At 40.6% G+C, this 8,259-nt stretch overlaps 1 protein-coding gene across 11 annotated transcripts in view; it reads right to left on the bottom strand.

The window, feature by feature from the left end:
* Positions 1 to 8,259, bottom strand: part of LOC125643693 (uncharacterized) — a 263,102-nt gene that overhangs the window by 111,001 nt on the left and 143,842 nt on the right. The window lies entirely within an intron of this gene.

Raw genomic sequence — 8,259 nt, 5'->3', positions numbered from 1 at the left:
AACATTTTGATTGGCTCTTTTATAGACCTTTTTTTGGGAACAGAAATACCTTCTAAAGTCACAGACCTGATTCTCAGACCAGTGTAAACTGGAAGGAAGTCTCTTGAAAAGAGTTGAAGTACCTCAGTGTACAGCTCTTGTGGGAGGAGAATCAGGCAATAACTCTTTGCAGTGGTGATTAGCTTTGTACAGAATATGTTGCACAAGGCTCTATGCCCTTCCTCAAACAGCCTTGTGCTGGCCCTCTCCCCCTTTACTGCTAGAGAGTACAGTACATATGTCTGATTCAAGTTACAAGAACTTATGTTCCCCCATCAGCTGGAGAAGTTAATATTTTTCAAGAGTTTTAACTCAAACTGGCATTTGATCATTTGGATTAAGGTAAAGTGTGAATTTTAAAGTGCAATTATGGACCACTTATTCCAGAATAACTCCATGTTCTGTAGAAATGCTATTACAACCTAGTCCCAAACTGGTAAGCATGTGTGTAGGGTGCATAACTCCCACTCATGTTGGAAAACATTCCCAACACCTCTTGGTATGGAATAAGCTACTTTGCAAAGACCATAAGTCATTTGTTTCTCACCATAAGATAGTATGCCATAACATGCCAGTCATTTTTAAGCTTGCCTCTCTCTAAAGGAGGAAAAAATATGATCAAGTGTTTTTTAAAAGATAAATTGTCCTTGTTTTAGTAGTTACAAAAATAAGGGCCAAATTCTGCTCTCATTATGCTGGATTCAACCTACTGTAAAAGCAGAACTTGTAGTTTTATAAAGTGCTCTTTAAAACAAAATACAGTGGGAAAAGTTCTCAAACTTGGCCTTCTAAATGTCTTGGACTAGCTGGTCAGAACCTCCTCTGTCAATGGCTGTAGGATGCACCATGAACTTTGAGGGCTAAATCATGCACAGGGACTGCCCTTCTTTCTAGCCTTTCCATGGCCCTTACAAGGGAAAGAGGGGGAAACACTGTGCTCACCCCCCCCCCCATTTCAGGCCCACATATGGGGTCTGCTGAATTCAGGCTGCAGTTTGTAGCTGTCTTATCTGCAAACAGAGGAATGTATAGCTTGAACAGAAATACAGTTTCTAGGGCCTGAGCCAAAGCCCAATAAAGTCAATGGAAAGGCAGCCAAAATTGTCAGTGGGATTTGTAATCTACTACACTGTAGATACAGAAATGACTTGTTTCTAGGATGGGTGTGGGGGGCAGGAGCCATCAATGTAGTATTTCCTTTACAGCCATGTTATTGTCTACAATCATATTTTCCTCTTTCTGTGCCACTCATATGCTTTGATTATAGGGTATTTCAGCCCTAATCTCACTTTCAGTTCATAAAAGGTTCATTTTCAATATGCATTTCCTAAACACAGCCCTGTCACTCATTTAGAGCTGAAGCCTAATAGTTTATTATTTATATGATGGGCATTTAAACACAACTTCCTTTTTTCTATTTCCCAAATTCAACAAAAAATGTTACAGCAGTAGGGGGACACAGTACTCAAGATCTAAACTGCCCTCATTAACATGTCTCTTCTATTACTTTAATCCTGAGTGGTGTTCTCATGGGATGGACTCTACCTGAGTAGTGAGGGAAATGGATTTCTGGGATGGAGATTGGCACAACTGATTAAAAGTGCTTTAAACTAAGTTCTCTAGAGAAGGGTGGGAGATGCTCATGTGATCTCCACACCAGATTGAGAGGAAGGAAAATCAAGTAAGAAAGGATACAGCCATGGTTAGGAGAATGGACATTAAGGGGAAGGATAGTGCTGACACCAGTCAGATAAGCAATACTGGCCATAAAATGACAGTGTATCCAGTCAGGCAAAGAATGTTGCTGCTTGGCTTCGCCCACAATTAAGATGTTTGTACACCAGTGCAAGGAACCTGACTAACAAAATGGATGGACTAGAACTACTGGTGGAGGAAGTGAAACCAGATATTAGGGTAAACAGAAACATGGTGGCATTGTAATCATGACTAGAGAACAGGTATTGAAGAGTATGTGCTATTCCGGAAAGACAGAAATAAAGGGAAAGGTGGTGGAGTACCCTTGTATATTGATGAGTTGAACTGTAAAGAAATTAGAAGTGATGGAATGGATAAGACAGTCCTGTTTGAGCCAAAATCACTTTGGAGGAAAACTAGAGGTTCCCCTGATACAGTTCTTGGAGTGTGTTACAGACCACCAGGATCCAATTTAGAGATGGATTGAGACATCTTAAATGTTTTTAATGAAATAAATATTACTGGTAATTGTGTGATTATGGGAGACTAACTTCCCAGATATAGATTGGAGGACAAGTGCTACTACTAACTGTAGGGCCTACATTTTCCAGGATGTGATAGCAGATTTCTTCATCAAACAGTTGCTGAACGAACAAGAGGTGCTGCAATTTTAGATTTGGTACTGGTGAGGAGTGAGGACCTCACAGAAAAACTGGTTGTAGAGGTTCGAGTGACCAGGAACTCATTCAGTTTAAACTAAATGGAAGGATAAACAAAAATAGATCTGCAACTAGGGTCCTTGATTTCAAAAGAGCTAGCTTTAATAAATTAAGGAAATTAGTTAGGGGTGTGGACTGGATCAAAGAACTCAAGGATCTGAATGTGGAGGAGGCTACTTTATATCAAAGTTGCAGAAACTATCTGAAGCCTGCATCCCAAGCAAGGGGGAAAAATTCATAAGGAAGGGTTGCAGACCAAGCTGGATGAGGAAGCATCTCAAACAGGTGATTTGAGCAAGCATCTCAAACAGAGAAAGCAGCAAGCCTACAAGGAATGGAAGATGGGTGGGATCAGCAAGGAAAGCGGCTTCTTGTCAGAAAGGGCTGGGATAAAGTGAGAACTGCCAAAAGCCAAGCAGAGTGGGACCTTGCAAAGGGAATTAAAACCAATAGTAAAATGTTCTATAGCCACACAAATAAGAATAAAACTAGGAAAGAAGAGGTGAGAATGCTAAGCACTGAGGATGGGGGTGGAGATTAAAGATTAACTAGGCATGGCCCAACCCCTAAACAAATGCTTTGCCTCAGTTTTTAATGAGGCTAATGAAGAGCATAGGGGCAATGGCAGGGTGGCTAATCGGAACAAGAATATGGAGTTAGAAATTACTACATCAGAGGTGAAAGTCAAACTCAAACAGTTAAGCAGTATTAAATCAAGGGGGGGGGCGGGTAATCTCCATCCAAGAATATTAAAGGAACTAGCACATGAAAGTGAAAGCCCAATAGCAAGGATTTTTAATGAATCTGTGAACTCAGGAGTCTTACCCTATGAATGGAGAATTGCTAATAAAGTTCCTATTTTTAAGAAAGGGGGGAAAAGTGATGCAAGAAATGAGAGGCCTATTAGTTTGACCTCAATTGTGCACAAGTTCTTGGAACAAATTTTGAAAGAGAAAGTAGTTAAGGACATAAAAGTGAATGGGGTAAAATACAAGATGGTTTTACAAAAAGTATATTGTGCCAGACAAACCTGATCTCCTTTGAGAAGATAACTGATTTTTTAGACAAAGGAAATGCAGTAGATCTAATCTACCTGGATTTCAGGAAGGCATTTGATACAGCTCCACAAGAGAAATGGTTAAATTTGAGAAGATGGGGATTAATATGAGAACTAAAAGGTGGACAAGAAACTGGTTACAGGGGCAACTACAATGGGTCATACTGAAAAGTGAACTGTCAGGCTGGAGGGAGGTTATTAGTGGAGTTCCTCAGAGATCAGACTTGGAACCAATCTTATTTAACATTTTTATTACTGATCTTGGCACAGAAAGTGGGAGTGCACTAATAAAATGTGCAGATGACACAAAGTTGGGATGTACTGCCAATACAGAGGAGGACCGGAATATCTTACAAGATGATCTGGATGACCTTGTAAACTGGAGTAATAGAAATGGGATAAAATTTAATAGTGCAAAGTCATGCATTTAGGGACTAACAAACAACAAGATTTTTTGCAATAAGCTGGGGACTTACCAGTTGGAAGTGACAGGAGTAGAAAGACCTGGATGACTGGTTGATCACAGGATGACTATGAGCTGCTAATGTGATGCGGCTGTGAAAAAGGCTGATGTGGTCCTGTGGTGCATCAGGCGAGGTATTTCCAGTAGAGACAGGGAAGTGTTAGTACCATTAAAAAGGCACTGGTGAGACCTCATCTGGAATACTGTGTGCAGTTCTGGTCTCCCATGTTTCAGAAAGATGAATTCAAACTGGAACAGGTGTAGAGAAGGGCTACTAGGCTGATCTGAGGAATGGAAAACCTATCTTATGAGAGGAGACTCAAAGAGTTTGGTTTGTTTAGCCAACCAAAAGAAGGCTGAGGGGAGATATGACTGCTCTCTATAAATACATCAGAGGGATAAATACGAGGGAGGGAGAGAAGTTATTCAAGTTAAGCACCAATGTGGACACAAGAACCAAGAGCTATAAACTGACCATCAACAAGTTCAGGCTTGAAATTAGGCAAAGTTTCTAACCATCAGAGGGATGATATTCTGGAACAGCCTTTCAAAGGGAGCAGTGGGGGCAAAAACTTAACTGGCTTCAAGACTGAGTGTGTTAAGTTTATGGAGGGGATGATATGGTGGGATTGACTACAATGGCATGTAGCCGATCTGCAGCTGCTAACAGCAAATAGCTCCAACATCCAGTAATGGGACACTAGATGGAGAGGGCTGAGTTACTAGAGAATTCCTTCCCAGGTGTCTCGCTGGTGGGTCTTGCCCACATGCTCAGAATCCATATCTGGGGTCGGGCAGGAATCTTCCCCCCAGGTCTGAATGGTAGAGACCCTGGGGTTTTTTTTGCCTTCCTCTGCACCATGGGGCATGGGTCACTTGCAGGTTTAAACTAGTGTAAATGGTGGATTCTCTGTAAGCTGAAATCTTTATATCATGATGTGAGGACTTCAGTAACTTAGCCAGAGGTTAGGGGTCTATTACAGGAGTGGGTAGGTGAGGTTCTGTGGCCTGCAATGTGCAGGTCAGATTAGATGATCATTCTGACCTTGAAGTCTATGAGTCTATGAGAACCCAACCATTTGCACTGTGTCATATTAGTGGATGTGACATAGATCCTAGGCCATAACCCTATATGATATATGTAAAGACCATTTAAAAAGGATCTTCTATGTGGCTGAAGAACAAACCATGTAGAAAACTTCTACTCTTTTCCCACAGCCAAAGGAGTGACTGCTAAGTTCCAATAAATTCTCCCCATTCCTAAAGGTCTGACCCAATTGTCCTTCCAGATGTGAAGACCTGAATGCAGATCCTTCCAAAGCCTGTCATCTCTGCTCCAGAGACAGCCAGGCTGTCATAAAGTGGTACAGTGAGCTCCTTCCTCAAGATGAATATGCCACCTTCATCTACGAAGTGCCACCTTATTAATGAGTGAGGTGTTGCAGGGCCCTGTCCAGTCTTCCTAACTCAGGCAAAACTCCCATTGACTTCATTGAGTAAGAAGTGCAGCATGCTATAGGGCCAAAAGTGGCTATTATTATTCTATTTCTATCTCTGTCAGTCTTCCTGTGACCTTGGGTAAGGCACCTCAGCTCTGTGCCTCAGCTCCCCATCTGTAAAATGGGGATAATAAAGCTTCTTTTGTCCATCTTGCCCTATTTAGCCTGTAAGTGCTCTGGGGCTGTCTCTTAGTGTCTGTACAATGCCTTCCACAATAGGGCCCTGAACTCAGGTAGGGCATCCAGCTATTAACCTCGTACAAATAATGATAGTTCAGCACCTTTCAAAAGTATTTAGCGTATATGTGACTAGTAACAGCAAAGTCTCACTCCATTTAACATTAAGGGCCCACTTAATTTTTAAAAAGACACATTTTACACTGATATTTCAAAGACATATACTACATTCTGCAGTGACTGAGATCAATAGCCTTGCACAGTGTTTAAGTGCAGAATTTGGCCCTTAATATTGAATAACTTGTAAGGTGCTCCGATACTGTGACCCAATATAAATGTCTACCAGTAGATAGACTCCGCAATATTAATTTTGCTAAGGAAACATATTGGAGTAAAAAAAGAAAAAGAAGACAAGAACCTGTAATTGTGCTATGGTTAGGGTTTAAACTATCACAACATTTCACATGCAGTTTTAATATAGGAAGGGGAAAGATTGGTTTTTGCTGTAACAGGACTGGCTGCAATCTCATGGCTACAATTTACACAGATCTTTGTTCATTATGAAACCAGCAGCTACTTTTTGCTGCCCTCACAAAGTATTATGCAAATGTCAACAGAGTTACAGAATTGCCAAATCTGAGACATTCCAGCTTATCTTTCTTCTATAACTTCTCTCCCTTTCTCAGCATGTAGCTTTTCATGAGTTCAGGTATATGTGTTCACAACTGTTCTCTTGATTCATATGCTAGACATGTGACTGGTGTTAATGCTAATGGGAAAATGTGTGTGTGGGGGGGGGAATATGCCCTTAAAAGTGAGAAGAATTCACATTACACACCAATGTGTGTGTTCCTTTATGAAGGAGTCCTGTCTAATGTCTAATGTGTGTCATATGATACAAAGTCAGTAACCATATAACATACACATTTATTAAAAGTAAGCAGACTATATAAACTCTCTGTCTCAGTATAATTTGCCCCATGCAAACTGAGATTTTCTAATGGTAGGTCTCATTTATGAATAGAAATGTTTTGAACATTTTCTGTGTTTGGGGATGAAGGAACAAAGCTATGACATGTTTTGTTGTCCTGCCTTTCTCCCTCTTGGCATTTATTCTCTGACATAAATAACAAGGTTAGCTCCCTGTGTATTATGAAATCACGCAAAAAAGTTTTCATTCTCTGAAAGAAAAAAGTCTGTTTCATATGTTTCATGGGTAGACACCAATCCTGGTGGTAAACAGTTTATAAATTGTGACATAAAAATCAGAGGCAGATGCACCCTGATGTAACTCTCTGGGAGTCAGCATTTTAAAACCTAGTTTTTCATTCCAAGCTTTCATTATTCTGTGGATCACAAAGAGAACAGATTTGTCCACTCCAGTAAGGACCAGGTACCTTGGAAGTCAATAGAACAGTGCCCATTTACGTCAACTGAGGATCTGGCCCCTGCTGTGTTACTAATTCATGTGAATTTTAGCTAACAAAGGCTAACATCAGTGAACTTACAGTGAACATGCAAATGTACAAATCAATAGCAAACAGAATCACTGTTGTGTGATAGATGATCCCAGGATGATGTCCTGCTAAAGGTAAAGCCACCTATACTGAACAATTAGGGAACAAATCCCCCTCCTTAAAACTGATTTCATGTTGAAGATGGTTCTAATGCAGTGATACTCAGACCTCAGTGGTTCAGGAGCCAAATTAGTGATCAACATTACCCAAAAGAGTCACGGTAGTGTGAATTCATTGTTTAATTTACTTTTTTTATATATATTATTCTCACAGCAAAATGACTGACCAAGTATTCTACAACTGGTTAACAACATTGTAAAAGCATCCCGATTGGTTAATAACTTAGAATGGTGAATAATTCAATCACACAGTGTGTTAATATCATGCTGCAAAGAGCTGCAGGAGATACATTAAAGAGCCACTTGCAGCTCCGAAGCCTCAGTCTGAGTGTCACTGATTGAATGTAAGGTCACAGATGAATCAGGCAAAATGTGATTCTCCCATTTAACTTAAGGGTTTTCACCGTGGAACAGGATGGCTTTGGCAAAGTGGAAGGGAATGATGCATTTGCAGGGTAGAGGAGGAAGAGGTGTGAATCCAACAAAGAAACCACTTCTGCATTAAACACACGTCCCCTATTTGCCCATGTCATTTGATGAGAGGTGCTGAGAACCCACATCTCTTGCTGAAATAAGGATCAGCCCCCAGATCTCCAGCTTTATGCTACTGCCACTTGGCTGGTCTAACTCAAGCTGCCTACCACTGACTCTGGCAGTCTAACAGGGACAATCTTTACATAAGGATTAACTGTTTTTGAACAATTCCAATTCCCTCAGTGTCCTAGACACAACACTCCTTGTCTTCTGCATCAGGAAGTTAGGTCTGGTGGGTTCCTTAAACAAACACATGCATTGTTGCCAGTACAAAATTCTACTTTCTCTTAAAAGGGACTTTGTCAGGACTGGAAGGTTCAAAATACAGCCTAGTTTTTCCAAATATATCAACTCGGAAAGTTCATAGGGTTCCCCCCGCTCTCATTTTATTAGGTACGTAATCAATTAAAATATATATAAACATCTAACCAGACAAAACT

This window comes from Caretta caretta, chromosome 1, assembly GCF_965140235.1.
Source record: "Caretta caretta isolate rCarCar2 chromosome 1, rCarCar1.hap1, whole genome shotgun sequence".
NCBI classification, from domain to species: Eukaryota; Metazoa; Chordata; order Testudines; family Cheloniidae; genus Caretta; species Caretta caretta.
This window is presented reverse-complemented; position numbering and strand designations above follow the sequence as displayed.